Genomic DNA, 18,119 nt, shown 5'->3' on the forward strand with positions numbered 1-18,119 from the left:
GCTTCTCTATGAAACCTGTATCCGTGCTTAGTCTCCTGCACAAGAAAAATCTGTTTGGCTAGAACTTGCCATGTTTTAGTTTCTACATTATATCTGATACTGTATCATCTATATCATCTACTGTTTGTGAATTTAGATTTTGTGGTAAACAAGGAAGACAGATCATTCTAGACTATTCAAAATTAACAAGACAAATAATACTAATGTATTAGAGAAGTGATGCAGTTATACAATATTGCTTTAAATAAGTGGTTCTTAGGTTATTATCTTAATAGATTTGCACACCAGAGGTTTATAAGAAAATCTTCTCTTAGGGTGTCTCTCATATTCCATTTCTGGAATGCGTTAAGCTCACGTCAGCACTCAGAGTAATTGAAAACATAATATTATTGAAGGATTTAATCATCATTTTAATTCTTTGACATTGGCATTTTAACTGTCTTAAAATAAATTTTGGAGCTGGAAATAATGATAACATCAGCATTAAAGTAGCCATTGCGTAGTGGGGAATAGTGGAGGTTAAGATGCAAATGCAGAACATGTTAGATTTACTCTCAGGACAGTACTGAGAGCTCCAGCAGGAGATGACATAAAGCTATCTTCTTCTGGTAAATTCTGCACAGTTGAAAATCTGACTTCATGTTGTTAAATTATTTGTAAACAGATTTGGTGGTAAACGTGTCCTGCAATACAATACAGTAATGTTCTGCTTGTCTGTTTCCAGCAGTGTGTTACTAATTGCTTCATCAAAGAAAACATTGCTCTGAGCTACCATTTCTTTTTTCCTTCAGGTATTAAACAATGAACAACTGGAAACTAGTAAATTTAAAACCATCAAAAAGCTTCAAGATTCTTCTTGGATGAAATCTTTGTTATCCTGGATTTACAAATCCTACTGTAATTCAGTGACAGTCAAACTTACTTTTTCCCACGTTCTTCAAAGCTATAAAAAACTTTGCTTGCTACAGAAATTGCAGAGTTAAATATACCTTCAGATTTCTGTGAATATAAGCCATTTCTCCCTGAATTTTGTTGGCTAGATTGAATTTCTCTCTCTCTTTTTTTTGTTAAGGAAATACGTAACATTTGGTATTAACTTATTAGGTGTACTTGGTAAGTAAATGTATTTTAAAACTTTTTTACAGAATGTTTCTTTCAAAATAGCTGTAAGATACTGAAATACTTGTTTTATAACATCACCTATCATGATTGAATGGAACGAGGTAATGTCCAACACTGTCTATCTGAGTAACTTCATCCTTCCTCCAAATTTGCTGAACGATCATTTACTGTTTCCTATTTCAGTTGATCAAGCATTTTATTGATGAACCTTATAAAAAACTTATTCAAAACCATACTGGAATTCAATGACATCTGAAAATTGAATGGCTTTTGTGCATGGACCACCATAGGTTGTATCAGGAAGATCCTGATATATAACCAAGTAGTCCTCCAAAGACAAACCTCTCTCCAGGAGTAAAATATGAGCTACAGTCCTGGAGGGGGTTAACCCTCAGTTCAAGAATAGTTATTCATTCCTGTAATTGAATACAAAAGATGTAGGGATTGATTTTCACCTACACCCAAATTCATGGCTCCTGTGAGGGTCTAAGCTGCTGACAAATAATTTCAGCTTCAGCCATTGATTATGCTTCCATAGTGAACATTAGATATACACTAAAATTGATATAGCATGTATTGCAGGAGTCATATAATAAGTACTCCCCATTTCTTAGCCAATCTGTCACTACTCTTAAGCTGTGCCATGCACAGGAGATGTAGGATTTGCCTTCCTAAGGAGGAAATGGCCATCAAGTAGAAAAATGAATTCACCTTTATTGTACTGTGGTGATGTGGTGAAGATAATTACTGCAGCTCTATTCCATTTGTTTTGAAACACATAGCCTTTGCCTTTTCAAATTGCCTTGACCATATCACCACTCGTGTATTTGCAATGAAAATCTGACATCAGAGGACAGAATAATAGGAGAAATCCTCATTTCATATTTACCTTGTTTACTCTCCTGAGTCACTGAAAACACAGTGACCTAGGTCCATGCTTTTATACTTCTTTTTACTATATATACACACATATATAAAAAAATCAGCGTGTGTACTGCCAAACTCTGTAGGTCGCTACTCATCTTCCCAGGTATCTTCACACAGCATAATTTCTGGTGCTTAGAATTGATAGACTGCAAAAAGTAGCACTCCTGTGTTCCCTCTCATTCATACTGTGAATACTCAATTCTCCAAGAATTTTGCTGCTGGTTTCTGACCAGCCAAGCCCGTATCAAAACCAGCCAAAGTCTAATAATAATTTTGCCAATTAAAACTTGTGTGCTATTATTTGGTGGGTTTTTTTTGTTTGCTTTTTATTTATTTATTTTTATAGCCTAAAGCATACTGTACTGTCTGCTGTTAAAATACAATCCTTTCTGTTTACCTCCTCATGGCTCACTGAAAAAAAAAAGATACATGCTTACAATGACAGCTTTCAAAATGTTTTCTCTTTTATTTCTTCAGATTTCTCCTCAAAGCTTCAATTTAATCAATAATTCTAACTAGCTATCAGAGTACTTATCTTTATTTTTCCTAATAAAAATGAACAGTTGGAGTAGAATGTGTCCAAAGCCATTTTTATCCATTCCTTCTTCATGACTTACCTCTTCTCTTTTGTGTAGCGAATTTTAGCATTTCAAATTTTAAGGTAAAGAAAAATCCTTTCCTTGAAGAATTTCTCATCAAGAGAGCCTTTTTTTTTAAAGTAAGGATAGCAAATCCAGCCTGATGGAATAAACACCTTAAGACATTTTCCATACATGAATATCTCTTTAACATAATTAAAATTCTAGAGATTAAATTCTTTGCAGGCTTAACTCAACTGAAAGAATAAAAGACACTGTGATAAAACTGTATGATTATTTCGGTCTCCATGTAGTATAAAGTATAATTCCATAGGATTTCTTCAGTGACCCATGTTCATAGTGATCTTAATTTTCGCTTTGTCAGAAGAGCTTTATGATAGGTTAATTCTTCAGAAATACTTATCATCCTTTACAGCATATTTCATTTATTTCTCCATTATGAAATGCAATTTTTGGAATTATTATTCTTTTTATTATTATTGTTATTACAGAACTTCCAGTGTTGGACAAATTTACTGCTGGTACCTTCCTGTTTTCATCCCTTTTCTTCCAATTCCAGTGCCTAAACAATTGATTGTTCACTTGGAAAAACAATTTGTTTTCCCTAATGAAAAAAGATAAGACTGCATTGCCTATTTTGTGTGGAACCGGGGCTCCTCCACCTTCTGCATTTTATCCTATTACATCATAAGTCTTACTTCTAGAGAGAAATCAGAATGAGAGATTGCAGCCTGTAGAGCTGCTACTTATATAGTTGCTACAGCTACTATCTTAGCATGCTCAAACATATTCCTGATCTGCTTTTTTTTTTCCTCAGATTTTTTTACTGATTAATGGTGGTTTTCCTGATATGTTAGAATATCATTGTTGTATCCGCAGAAATACTATCTCTCATTTGAAGGGTGGTGGGATTTTTTTCAACTTAAATGTTTACTTTGTGCATAATAATACTAATTTCAGTTCCTAATTTTCCAGTAAGGCAATTAGGACACTAAAAGTTCCCAATCATGGAAAAAATAATTAGTTGCTAGAAGATAAAGATTTGCAAATTTGAACAAATTTGTATGTATTTATGTATATATGAGTTGGTTTGCATGCGCAACTTTGAATTTTACATAAATGACATGAACTCATTTAAATATATAAAAGTTAAAATCCAGTATTTTTCCATTCATGTTATGTGGAATTTAATAGCTTTTTAAAAAAGGCATGCATTTTCATGTATTGAAATGTAAGCAAAATTATGTATATTCTTCATTAACTTTTGCAGTGTGGATATGTAAGTGAAACTAAGCACTCAAAAAGCTAAGCAAAGTTTGTCTTGTTTACATAAAAGTTTTGGTAAATTACATTCTCCACCCCACAAAAGAAAAAAAAAAAAAAAAAAAAAGGAAAAAGACAGCATTAAAAAAAAAAGAAAGAAAAAAGAAAAAAAAAACAACCAATCTTATGTATTTGTGATTTTGGATAAAAAATGCATTGCTCAAAGACTTTCTTCTCTATGACTCAAACTTTCCAAAGGTTTTGAGTCAAATTATATCTGAGTGTTCACTTAAAAAAAGGAAAAAAAAAAAACCCAACAAAACAAACAAACATGCAGAAACAGAACACAGAGTTCTGTAGAAGATAGCTATGGTAACCAAAAACCTTTCTGTGAATGGCCGAAATACCCAAATGTTGGACTCACTGGAACAGGATATCTGTTGTAAAGGAAAGCTGATGAGAGATGTTCATACTGTTGAATGTTTCAGTCCCAGAACATCACTGAAGTTCAAACTGGTAGCAGTGAAAGAGGTAAGATCTCCAAGACAAGATCTCAAAGAAAGAAGAAAGTGATGAGAGTACTTAGCTCTGATAACTTCAACTCACCTGACTAGCAGAGTTTTGGAAAATATTTGTTGGTTGGCATGATGAACCTTGAAAAATCAGGTGGTTATATTTTTGAGCTGTGGCTTGTTGTTTTTGCTCTTTGCAGTCATTTTGCATTCCTTCATAGAGCCTGAAAGGGAAAAGAGTTAAGGTAATACACATAGATCAACACTGAGATTAGATGTCAATATATTCACTTGACTGTTTCACACATTAGAAACTTATAAGAAAACATTGCTCAGTTGTAACATTAAGCAGCAGGGTTGAAGTAAATAAATGCAGGGTGGGCAGCAAGTAGATAGATAACATGTCTTCAGAAAAAATTGGGATAAAGATTTAATATTTTTGCTAAAGCAAATGTTAAGCCAAATTATGCTGTAATGTGGCTTGTAAAATAGAAGATGAATTACCCTATAATACCCAGAACTTCTAGCATCCACTGAAGGGAATTCCCTTTCATTTTGGGCATGCATCTTCAAGAAAAACTGTAAATGAATAGCGAAAGCCCAAAGAAATATGAAAAAAAAAGAATTTGAGAAATGCAGTCTATAAAGAAGCTTGTGAATTCCCATTTGTACTATAGTTAAAAATAGCAAAAATAGCAAAATACATGAAGGACTGTTGCAAAGAAGGCAGCAAATGTTGTTTTTTTATAATCTGTATACAGAAGACAAAATGCATAAGTTGAAGTTACATAGTAGAGAAAAGTTTCTAAATGCAAGGCTTGCGAGACATCAGATCTGGATAAAGAGGCTGCAGATTATTCTCACTGAAAGACTTTAAATACATATGGAAAAACAACTGCTATAGCAGACACAGTCCCAATTGATCCAGCCTTGGAAAATAAGCCTGGTCTCCTGTTAAGAGCCAGCCACTTGACTTAAACAATACTGTAGTTTATTAAATGTGAAGGAGTGAAAATGACAGAAAACAGAACGGAATGGTGACATATCTCCAGATAGGTACAAAAAATGCAGTTTTAATTATACCTTTACTGTTTTTTCCTTCTCCAGCCAAAAGTACTTCCTTTCTAAGTTTGGCTGGACATAATGTTACCTCTAATTTGATTTCATTTTTAAGAATCTTTTTTTTTTTTATATACACTCATGTTTGTCAATTTAATATTTAATAAATATGTACAGCTTAAAGGTTTTTATTGCGATGCTCCACTTGCTTTAAATTAACCGAAGTTCAATGAGTAGCCACTTTCAAATATTCAAACAAAACATGTTTTAATCTCAAATTGTAGTTGTGTTGCTAATATTTGATAGTTTTCATTTTAGTACAGTATAATTCTATTAAGTAGACATTTGGTTCAACAGTTGACCCCACATTTACACCAAATAATATGGTGCTAAGTTTACTTATAAATGAATATAGTATAAAGCTAACTGTTGTTTCTTCGAGAAAAGATCTCTACAACATAAAATTTCCTCCAAGTCAAAGAAAGTTTATTTCACTTCTGGTAATTTTATTGTGTGTATACTAGGTGGAAATACAGACCTGTGAAAAGGCTCATTTTAGCAGGGGTAACAACTCACAGAAGTTATTCTGAGGAATAGGGTGGAATGAATCATATTCATATGTGTGTGTGTTGGATGGCAAAAATCAATGCTTTCTCTTAGCAAAGACACTCTCGGGGATAGAGAAATCAGAGCTGCGAAAAACCTCACAAATTTTGCCTGACAGATTTTCCAGGCAAACTACACCGCTGGTGCACTGGGAGTGTGCTGACGATGTCAGTCCCTGTGCCAGTTGGTGCAGCCCTGCTTGTGGCAGCTCGTTTTGGAGCTCTAGGGAGACCAATAGCTCCCTCCATTGCCCCAACACACCCAAGATGCTGGCAAGCAGTCCTGGGGCTGTGAGAAGCCAGAGGCCTGCCCTGTGCAGCTTGGTGGAAGATACAGTGCACGCGGAGAGATGAGCCTAAAAATGCACAGAAAAACAGGAAAAGGCAAATGTGGAAGGGAAAGCATTTCAGGGTGAAGGGAAAAAATTGCTTAAGTCTCTATCCTATTAGCATCAGTAGCACAACCTCTTCTAGCTTCAGCAAGAGACAGATGTCATCTTATCGGCCTGCTTTGGTCCTGTTCCCTGTGATGCCAGTGCTGTTGGAGGTGAGCAGTGGGCTCACCCCTCTGCAGATGGCTAACAGTGGTCAGGTTCTGGGATCCCAATTACTGCAAGTGTTTAATGGTTCTCTCTTACAGCATCCCAAGCTCCCTGAATCTTTAATAATACTCTTATAAGCAATAATCACATTGGGAATGGTGTATTCCTGCAGGCCTGTGCCACAAAATGTAGCCATTGTAGCTGCCTTAAATAGCCCCTGGGGAACAACTGGAAATTTGTTCTACACAGAAAATGGCCACTTCTGAAAGAATGGAAAGCATCCTTTTCTTTCCCACCATCACTGGCAATTATACCTCTGCCTCTTTATTTGTCAGAGCTAATAACAGCGATGTTGTGACTCAGAAAAGTGCGGATAAGACGATGAAAGATGCACCACCAGCATGGTGCAGATGACAACTGAACTGCCTCTGTTCCTTGTTAGTGAAAATTATTTGATGTGAATGTTGTTGCCTAATAGGGCCCCATCTGACTGCAAATGATTGTAGCACAGGCAGCAGAATAATGGAAAATTGTTGCAGCAAGATAGTTGCTAGGATAATGCTAGCAGTAAGAAAGGAAGTAAGTGAAATTGAAAATTACATATTTAACAACCATATAAATGGCAATAATTATTTGGGAACAGAATTATCTTAATTTGCTTCTTCCCATTGTGGGTCATTAATTACAGGAGTAAATCTGCTAATCTGAGTGGGATAATTAAATCTTGACATTGGCATTGCCTTGCCAGTGTGAGCAAGGGGTTTTCAAAACATGGATGAGACAATAGAATTCCTCCCATCAGTAGCATGTTGAGGTGCCATGGAAAGCTGTTGAAAGATGGTACACAGCAGAACAAGGTGGAAGGCTACAGGGAACCACCCAAGTCTTTTCCAGCAATCCTCTTACCTTTTCAACACTATGGACCAAGAAGCAATGCTGCTTTATGTTAAAAAAATAATAATAATAAAACAAGAAAGAGCAATCTCAGGACAAGAAGTTGCTACAGACATATGACCCTCATTTCTAAAGGCAAATCTGCCTTGCTTTCATTTTTCAAAACAAAAGGGCAAGTCTGTTTACTTCATTCTCATCTGAAGGGCTGACCCTTGTTCTGCTAAACAGGATAGAGCCTGCACTGATTCTACCTGGAAAATAACATAGCTGAAAATTAGGTGGTTTACACACACCAAAATATGAAGCAATAATGAAGTTGGAAGAGCAAGGCTGAGCCTCAAGCTAGATCCGACTCATACCATGAAATCATCAGGTTTTGTAAGCTCAAGAGGGTTAGACTTCATTACCTGAATGAAAGACTTCACAAAAAGCCTCGGGAGCTGAAGGAGCAATGGATACTTCAGCTTGAAATCAATACACTGGCGTGCTGCTCGGTTCCTTGGTTCACTTTGTCACTTGGAGGTGAGTACCAGCAGGGTTTGAATGCTTATTGCCATTACAAACCCTGCAGCAAGAGCATCCCTGCATCCTGTTAACGCTCAGCTGACCTCTTAGAGAAGATTACTGGAACTAAATACCTTGCTGAAGAAAGTGACCAAGCTGTTGAGCCTATGTCTGCTCGCCCTTGGTCACATCAAGCTCTGGTCCTTACAGTACAAGGGGACCCCTCTGCTAGCTCAGCTGCTGGGAAGAGTGGGGTCATGAAGGCTACTGTGTGATGCTTTCCCAGTATTGTACCAGCCTGTGAGTTGGAGGTGGACACCCTAAGCTTAAGGTGGACTTAGAGTTGCATGGTTTTTTTCTGTTTGCTTGCTTGTTTTTGTTTGTTTGCTTTTCAATAAATATGAATTTTTTCCTTTCTTTAGTTTTTCTGTCTTACCTATTTTTAACTATATAGTTTTGACATCCACAAAGCCCTGTGGCAAAGAATTTACCATTATATTACACGTGAGAAAAGGCATTATATGTTTTGGCTTATTTTGAAAGATCAATCTGATCATTTAATTTGCCACCTCCCAGGTTTGTGTAATGAAAGGTGACGAAAAAGCAATTTTTGCTGAATAGCCACACCACTTGCAGAGCTGCAGAAGTCCATTATAGCCCTTCTGCCTATACCATTTCTATACATACCCCATGCTCCTTCTTTCACTGAGTTAAAAGGTCCTAGTCTATTTACTCTTTGCTTATATGGACATTTACCACATTTGTGGCTATCCCTGTCACACCTATCAATACCTTATTTCAACAAAACGGTAAAGCTGGAAGACAGGAACTGCACACAGCACTCATTATGTGAGAGCACCATTTATCAGCACTGGTGTTGCCTGCCATTTTATCATTCTTCTGGCTTCCTCCTAGCTGATGAGAAGAGTTTGACTCATTCTCACTCACAATCATGCTGCTAGCATAGTTATTGATGCTAAGTTTAAAAGCATGCATTTTAGATGAGATCTCTCATTACATTTTATTTCTTACTGGAGGAATCATTAGAATGAGTGAACTTACACCATTTATACCTTTTCTACATCAAGTCTAGATGCTGGATTGAAGTAAAGTACCCATGAGTGTGCCGCACTCATTGCAGGCACTAATGCTGTTTATCTGCTCTTTGCAGGCTGCGCTGTACTCAAGGTGACTCTCACAGATACCTACATGCATAAATATTACACTAACCACTATACCTCAAGATATACATAATGCATTACTTAGTCGAAGCAGCAGCATGAGGCAATGCATTACACAAGGTACTGACACTGAAACAGACTCAGGGCTCGTACCAGCACTGAGAGTGCTTAATGGGGGCCTGCTCCTGACAGGCAGCATCACTCAGCCTCTCACAAAAGAGGGCTAAGGTACTTACCCCAGAAATTGGAATGACTTTCTCCATAGCATAGATCAGCTACAGCGCTGCTCGTTCTTGTAGCATGATTCAGTGTCTGAAGAAAAAGGAGTTGCTGCTGCTCACAATGAGGCGAATGAATATTTTGCCACTGGATTCAGCGAAGATAGAGATCTACTTCTTGTGCTTTTCTGTAAGGAGTAAATCAAACTGATGTCGTTAGTGAAACAATACACATAACCCATTTTCTGGGACTCTTACCATGCACTATTAGATGCTCAGCTGTGGATCACACACTGCGTGGGGTACTTGGGAGGGAGCTGCAGCTACAGTGGGTCCGCAGTGCAGTAGCTTGGTTTGATCTCTGAAACTCAGCCCAGAAACTCCAGTGCCCTCATTGTCCTACTCAAAGCTCCTCATGCTTCATAGGTACCACTGCTTGGGGATTTTCACTGCTTCTGTTCTTTCAGCTTTTCTAGTTCTTCCTTTTTATGTGTACTAGTATGGTGACCAGCAATTACTTATGTTGTGGTTTTGTGATTTCTGTTATTGGTATTCCACATCTTAACATCATGTAGTGCACTGGGAGATAGAGTTAATGCTACAGTTCCATGGATTGCCAATAGTTCTGGGTGCCTGTCTCAGAAGAGAAGAGATGAACTACAGCTCCCAGAAGACTTCATTATTCCTTTTCTGTTTTTCATTTAGAGAGAAAGATAAAACTTTGGGAGTCACAAGACTGCTCTGTTTTTCTGCTTCAATTCCAATTGAATTGTATTATATTATTTCACATTCCGCTATCATATTTAATAAATTAGTTTTTTAAAAAGCTAATTAAAAACAAAACAAAACAACAAAACAAAACAAAAACCAAGAAAAAAGGCAGAGGAAGAGCGTGGAATTAAAGGCTGATACTTCGGTGATGCCGGAATCGTCCGTTTCCACCGCACCTGGCCGTTGTTTCTTCCATCTCCTCCCCTTGGAGGCTGCTGGCATCCGAAAGGCCGAGCAAATGTTCGACGGAATCGAATTTCTGGAGGTCGGAGGCGATGGTTTGAAGGCTCAAAATGGAGACGGAGTCGGGGGGGGGACCTTCCCTTGCTCATTCCACGTTTTTTTTTCTGATGAGGCCCATCTCCCTGTCTTCCTCCTTCCCCCTTTCCTGGGTTGTGGGTCCCTCTGCCCCCTTAACCCACAGAACTGGGCTGGACCAGGCTGGAACCATGACAGCTTAGTATTCACAAAAACAAGTTTTACTCTGTTGCTTCACTCTGTTGACACTGCTCAGGGTCCCTGTCAGCAGAGCTCAGACTCTGAAGAGAAACTTGTAGACAAATCATAGTAAATATAGGAGGTTTTGAGCTCTGAAGTCATCATAATCCACAACCCAAATTCTGTGAGATGAGCAAATGAAGCTGGATTAAGTGATGATCTTTGATCAGATTTCAAAACATAAACTTCCTGCACTTAGATTTAGCAAAGGGATTCAGAAATGGAAGTGATCAGTTTTTAGGACTTCAGCCCATCGTACCTGCATCTAATGAACTCTTACAAACTGCTTGAAGATGAGAACAAATTTGTCACTTTCTTACTGCCCCTTAAATGAGGAATGAGCAATGAGAATAAAGAGGAGAAAAGTCAATAAGAATTATTCTATCCTTTTCAAATAAACTGCATAGATAATCATTTCTGTCTGCCTTCTCTGCAAGTACAGAAGTTTAAAGACGTTGATCTAAGTTCATATTGTATGTGAAGTTTATGAAAGGAAATATATTGGACATGAATTTAGTGATAGATATTTTGCTTGTTAAGACTCTAGCTCACATTAGACTCTCAGTGAAATGCTACCTCTAGCATAATCATAGAATCGTATCATAGAATCCTAGAATAACCTGGGTTGAAAACCTTCCTCCTAATGTCTAACCTAAGCCTCCAGTCTTAGTTCAAAACCATTCTCCCTTGTCTTTTCACTGTCCACCCTATTAAACAGCCATTCTCCCTCCTGTTTATATTCTCCTCTCAAATACTGGAAGGCCAAAATGAGGGATCCCCAGAGTCTTCTCCTCTCCAAGCTAAACAAGCCCAGTTCCCTAAACCTTTCCTTGTAAGAGAGGTGCTCCAGCCCTTTGATCATCTTAGTGGTCCTCCTCTGGACTAACACTTCAGCTTCAATAGACATTTGAAATCTGTGAAGATGAAGGGACAAAAAATAAAAGTCTGTGGACAATTCCAACAAGTTATCACAAGTATCAGAAATATTGCCTGATCCTCATTATTTGAAAGGCTTGCATAAATCAAAGCAGTGTCTTTTATCTGAGGTCACTGAATGCAGGGCACCAAACTGCATGTGAAAAAGAATCTGCCATATTAGCACTTCACCATTTCCTTTATGTCTTTAAACCAGTAACACAGCATCAACATCACCACAGGTTTGATTGACGCAAGTTATATTTTATATCTCTGTTGTGTTCTTCAGCTAGCAAGCCATAGAGCATGCTCTGTATAAGCATTTCATGTTTTCTTCCCAGAAAGCTGATTATTTACAAAAATTAATTTACTAAAAAGTCCATAATTCCTGTCTCTCTCCTAAATGTCTTGATCTCTCACAATTCTTCTTAACCTTTTCCAGCTAATAGTCTTGATTCAGATTCCTTTTCCACAAAATATAAATAAGCTAACGACAACTATTGTTTTTCTAGCCATCACTGTCATATATCTTCATTGTTTCTTCTGAGTTCTGCCCCGCTAGTCAAACTGTACACCTAAACCTCCAGGACTGTCCATGGACCATGGGGGTAGTGATCTTCATCTTGCCTCACAAACCAGCAGCACCCTTAACCCCCGTGGTACCACCACCTATGTGGGATGGCTGAGAATGCACTCAAGAGACCTTGTGTGCTGTATGTCTTTAGATTGCTTCTGCTTTTCCCATAAGCAAAATTAATCCCCCTCAGCAACAACTCTTCAGACTGGAAATACTGTCTGTAAATGTGCTAGTGTATCATAGTACTTTTTACCTGCTAGAAATAAAGAGGAGTAAACAAGCAGTTTTCAGTTTTGAAGACCATCAGCTCATGAGGAAAGAATTACTATTGTTTTGGGGTTATTTTTCTATTTAAAATGAAAACAAAGAAAACAATTGGAAGTAAGGACACTACTCCTTCTAATGGAAGCCATTTCTGGGATCTACCTACACTATGAGAGCCTACACCCGCTGCCTTGCTAGAAGAGGAAATGGTGCAAGAAGCAGGTGTTTTTGCAGCAAGACCTTCTTGTCATTTTTATATGTCCAAGCTACAGAGGAATAATTCACCAGGGTAGTATGCAGGATTTGTCCCACTCAGTGTCTTTTCTATTGTAAATGCCACAGATGCATCAATCTAGACTACTTTTCACTTTTAATTTCCCAAGAAAGCACTTTCAAAAAAAGATGATGAGACAACTGTGAAAAAATTGCCACTTGTTTCTGTTAGTGAGAGAACACCCACCATTCACAGGTACAGTAAATGTCTGCTCTCATTCATGGCTATAATGAGGCTGTATTTCTTTCAATTTATAATACTGCAGTCAATGCTAGACTAAAGAAACATCTTTTCCACTCCCCTCTCTGAAACAGATACCAGCTGGCACACATGGAAAAATACAGAGTGATTCCTCATTCTTTCCATAATTTAAATAGCATAGCTTTGTTGAAAAACAAAAAAAATACCAAAACCTCAACTTTACCTCCCCAAAATCTATCTACTAGATAAACTTTTTCCCTTTTGAACACCATAAAATTGCAGATGTTTTCTTCTAACAAAAAACTGTGGGCATTATTATGCTGAAAAATAATTCTCCAGATTTTATATCTGGAGACATAAAAATTGGAAGGATAAAAATTATTGGAAGGAATGTAATTTTCCTCTTTTTTTTAAAATAGCATTTATTAATTTATTTTTATTTAGCCCATCTTGGTGTGCATATTGTGTTCAAGGATTTCTCATGTTTTCAGTTAAGTTTTTGAACTTCCATTACAGAAAACAGATGCTACTGTCTTCTTGGCAGAGCAGGCATTTGGGAAGGAAAGCACTTTAGAACTGCCTCTAATAAAATAATAAAAGAATAAAGCACCTTTAAGTTTGTGATAGAAAAATCTTGTCACTCAGTTTCTTATCTAAAGTTTAAAATCAATGTTACGTTTAAGAAAATGACATGAAAAGAGTGTCTTTTTCTAGTTTCTCAAAGTCTGTAGTTAGAAGCAATCACTATTTGTGTTGCAAAAATTCACCAATTCTCTACTGATGAGTAGAGGCTGTTTTGTTAAATGTCATTCTTCATGAGCTGTCAAGCACTTCACACTACTTGAAAATAAGACATATTATTAAGGAGTTTTAAGAAGGTCTCCAGGACATAACTGTCAGTCTTTTTTGTCTTTTTTTTTTTTTTTTTTTTTTTTTTTTTTTTTTTTTTTTAGTATCAGGTGATATTTTAACATACAGCATTTTCAGTGTAGGTATTTTTTTTCCTCAGCTATCCCAAAGTTACCTGAATTCCAGAGCAAAACATGTAAAAGGTGTCTCAGCACAATACATTTCAGGTGGTTTGAACTTGGGAAGGTTACTGAGAGTGTGAGATTTACTGAAGAAAATGTATGTCCTTGAAAGTAGCTCAAATCACAATATTGTAACTGCAAAAACTCCCAAATTCAGGACTTCTCTGAATTACAGAGAATTCGAAAAATTTTCTTTGAATTCTCCATTTCTCTTCCAGGTTATTAGAAATCACTAAAAGATCAAAGTCTCAGGCACAAATCCCAAGCATAGGGAAAGTCTGACTTGGCCAATACCCCTTCCCAGCTGAACCAACCTGCAAGATACGTTTCAAGTACATTGGACAACGTCTTTCCTCCATCCTTTGATTTAGTAAGCATGCAAAAGTTCAGATAGGAAAACCACTAGATAAAAAATACCAAGGCCAGAAGAACCTGGAAAACAAACAAACAACAAAAAGAATAGTTGAGTTATTCTGCAAAATAAATCATGGTAAAAATCGTTTTCCTTCAAAGAAAACAGAATAAATGCTAAATGATAACGTAGCAGTATATTTTGCTCTGACATGCATTGCCTTGTCCTGTTAATGTGCACAAATCACCAAAAGAACGGAAATTATAATCTTCAACAATTTATGAAAGGGAAATATCAATTGAACCAAAAAAAAAAAGTATTATAGCAATGACAAACTGCACATACATTATTTAATTACTTGATGGTTAATGCCCAGGAGAATATAGTTCTGAAACTGATAGATTGCCGGACTGTTATCTCCCTTAATTTCTCTTTAATAGATTAAAACCCACCCCTCTTCTATAAACATAGTTATAGGTACTGGGAAGGTACATGATTTATAACGTTTCTAACTAGATGGCACTGTGATGAATTACCACTTTAGAAGATCAGTAGATTATTGGGTTGCGGGCTCTCTCTCATGATTATTCACTTTTAAAGCTTTGATTCCAACACAAGAATCCTCATAGATGTTACTGCTTTTACAAAGAAGGTGAGGCGTGATGATTCTGAAAGTCAGCCCTGCAGAAACCTTTTGGTATGAGGTTTTGGTTCCTTTAGGGAGGTGCACAAGGGAAAGCCTCACATTCATGGCCAGGGAGTAGTTGATAAGGAAACTTCACTGCTGTGAATTTAAGCAACCCAAGCATGGCATCTGCAGTATATGAACACCCACTTCGATGATAGCTCGTACGTTCCAAAATACTGCCTGTAAGCATCTTTTTAACATGCAACATTACTTCAAAAATCATATTTCCTATCAGAAGCTGCTTCTAGTTGTTAATCCTGTGACACTATAACATAATAGTCATGTGGAAACGGTTTAGAGAAAAAATACTTGTGTTTTCACCCCTCCAGTTCATTTTAAGTGTTGCCTACCTACTTGTCACCGTGTTCTGGATGGTTCCCAGCCTGTGAAAATGTCTCATCAGGGAATTATGGATCTGAATTTTAAAATAAGGATGATGCAAGGAAATGAAGAAGAGGAGGTCATCAAGAGATGTGTGCTGTTAAAATTCATTTTCCAAACTTCATTGGAAAGAAATGTTATGTTTCTTTGTATGTTCAGAGAACATGGACATGCTCATGTATATATAGGCACATTGTAAGAAGAAAAAAGTGTGAAGGACCTCAATATCAGCTCAGGAGGTCCCTCCTTAGATGCCTTGTCTACTCTTCAATATTGCCCAAGTATGCTGAAAGTATATTCAATAACAGAGATTTCACAGCTTCCTTAGGCAGTCATTCCAGTGACATGCACAAACATGTGCTGCTATACATACGAAGATGTTATCATCCAGTTTGCTGGAAATATGTAGTTTAAAGAAATCCAGACTTTGTTACTTGAAACTGTTCTAATAAAAATATTAATGAACTGGAAGGATAATTTCCATTTTTTTAAGCTGGCAGTATCATTTTGAAATGAATTTTTGATATCAATTATGGCATGTTTTCTTCTGGATGAATAAAATCGTAACAGGGGAGCCAATACTATCAGCATGAGTCCTGTGCACCGGACAGTTAATTAATAGCTGATTGCTCTTTTTTTGATTACTTTTTTTTTTAAATGTGGAGATCAGCATAATTGAATGTCATACAGAGTGTTATACAAAGCATCAATCTTTTTCACAAGGCAAGCAGGAGCTGAGTGCCATTGGAAAGGATGTGACAGAACATAGATGCTAGAATGCTTACTGCTTGGAAGTCTACAAATGCAAATTACAATAGGACTCATTCAAACCCTGTGGGAATCAGAGAATAACTGAAGTCCTGTTGGGAATGAAAAATCCACTGGAGCAACAATTCAATGTGCCAGGATAACAAAAATAGGTCTGAATCACATAAAGCCCTACAATCAGACTGGTGCATATTGCAAAGCACAGTAGCAGAAGTTATGCTCAGCAATGAAAACCAGAATAGAAGTGTTACCATGATGAGACTGGAGACTGAAGCAACTTCATTCTTTCAAATTAAATCCAGGTTATAATTATCTTCAAAAACATTGTTAACACATTCTTTAGTCTCCTCTTGTCCATGTGGAACTAAGCTTTTTATGTGTCCTCATAATGAAATATGTGTGATATCCACTTATAAGTTAGTTTCCAATTAAATTGCTATTTCCAAATAATATGATCCTGCTAACTGAATTTCCTAGCAAGCCCTTGGCATAGTACTTTATGAGCACCTCTGCCATCCATCAGTTGCTTTGCTGTCAGGCCTAGCGATGTGCTGAACAGATGGCTGAGGATGCCACTTGAATTCAGACTGATGAGTTTCTGCTTAAGCAGAGGCGATGGAAACCATTTCCATTTAGAGCACAGTTAAAATTAACCCACAAGATGTCACTGTTGCTCCAAAGAAACTTAGCAGCCAAGGGATTTTTCTGGGCACAGACAGACTGTGGCTGACTGGCTCAGAGCGGGTGTGAGCTGGGCTGCCATCTCCCAGGTCTGCTGCTCTTCTGCCAGCTCTCCAGCTTCGCCACACCATGCAATGGTAACCCACACCTGGGTTTCTTGCCACGGTGCCCCTGTGCTAACCAGTACATCAGGCCTTTGGAGATATGGCTCAAGCAAGGCTTAGTTTATTTGAGCTATCACAGAACACACAGGCCATCTTTGGGCCCTGGTCCTACCTGGAGGGTGCACAGGCAAGCTCCTGACCCCATCCTCACTAACAGGAGTTTTGATCACTGTTCTTCACTTTCATGACTACCACTTATACTCACATCTTTAAAAAAAACAAGTAACAGAGTAGCTGTGGTAGTACCTACCCGAAGGTTATCAGATCCTCCTGCTTTCTGCTATCTCATCCATACTTATTCTCATACTGCTGTTCGGAAAATCTCCCCTTCAGATAAAATTAGGCCTACGCTATTACTTTAAAGCTGGTAAAATGAAAGCAGGTGTAGCCCCTGCAGCTTTCAGATCCCAGTTGTGGGTGCCTCAGTGAACCAGGAGGGCAATCTAACAGGAAATACCACTCCACTGCTGATCTCAGCACTCAACAACCAAGGACATCCCTGGGCGCTTGGATTTTTTCAGTGAAATACTGGCAGCAAAAATAAAAATTGAAGCAAAATCTACCAGAACACATAGTTTCAGAACGTAAAAAGATTTTTGCAAACTTGCAATCCCATAGTTTTAGTCAAAAAGGGTTTTAGACATTTACACTTTACAGAAACATATCTACTGAAAATAAGCTAATATTTGTACAGGCAAGGATTCAGACTAAGCAAAAGCACATCCTCACAGTATCATCATATCTGGGTTCCCTAAAGAGTTGCCCATTTATTTTTTTCATGCTATTAATCGTGTTTCTCTAAGAGCGAGTGGATAAATAAATGGCTTGTCTGCATGTTTGGTGCTGTGATTTCACTGAAACTTCTTGGCATCACTGCTATGCAGAGATGGCAGAGCTACTTCCATCAGTGCTGCAGAAGTGGGATAAGGAGAGCAAAAAACAAGTTTTTCCTCAGGATCTTGGTTTTTTCTGTTGGACTGATGAAGAAACTGACATTCTCTAAAGCAAAGAAGTCTATTTTTCTTGTTAATCCAGTCTCAGCAGAAGAGACTATGCCTGCGTTGTTTTCTGTTATCTATCCTTAATTCCCCTTCAAGATAATGGGTTTGCTAGAAATAAGAATAGTAA

General features: G+C 37.5%; 2 long non-coding RNA genes across 3 annotated transcripts in view; one reads left to right on the top strand and one right to left on the bottom strand.

Annotated features, from left to right (window-relative positions):
• LOC128080175 (uncharacterized) overlaps positions 1-10,292 on the top strand; it is a 98,680-nt gene extending 88,388 nt beyond the window's left edge. For both annotated transcript variants that reach the window (XR_008206527.1, XR_008206526.1), the window contains exon 15: positions 792-10,292. This is a non-coding gene — a long non-coding RNA (uncharacterized LOC128080175). The remainder of the gene's footprint in view (positions 1-791) is intronic.
• Positions 4,542-18,119, bottom strand: part of LOC128080176 (uncharacterized) — a 47,410-nt gene continuing 33,832 nt past the window's right edge. The window contains exons 5-7 of the long non-coding RNA XR_008206528.1: positions 14,294-14,389; positions 9,445-9,614; positions 4,542-4,647 (exon numbers count right to left, since the gene is read on the bottom strand). This is a non-coding gene — a long non-coding RNA (uncharacterized LOC128080176). The remainder of the gene's footprint in view (positions 4,648-9,444; positions 9,615-14,293; positions 14,390-18,119) is intronic.

This window comes from Tympanuchus pallidicinctus, unplaced genomic scaffold (genome assembly GCF_026119805.1).
Source record: "Tympanuchus pallidicinctus isolate F22 unplaced genomic scaffold, pur_lepc_1.0 scaffold2, whole genome shotgun sequence".
Classification (NCBI taxonomy): domain Eukaryota; kingdom Metazoa; phylum Chordata; class Aves; order Galliformes; family Phasianidae; genus Tympanuchus; species Tympanuchus pallidicinctus.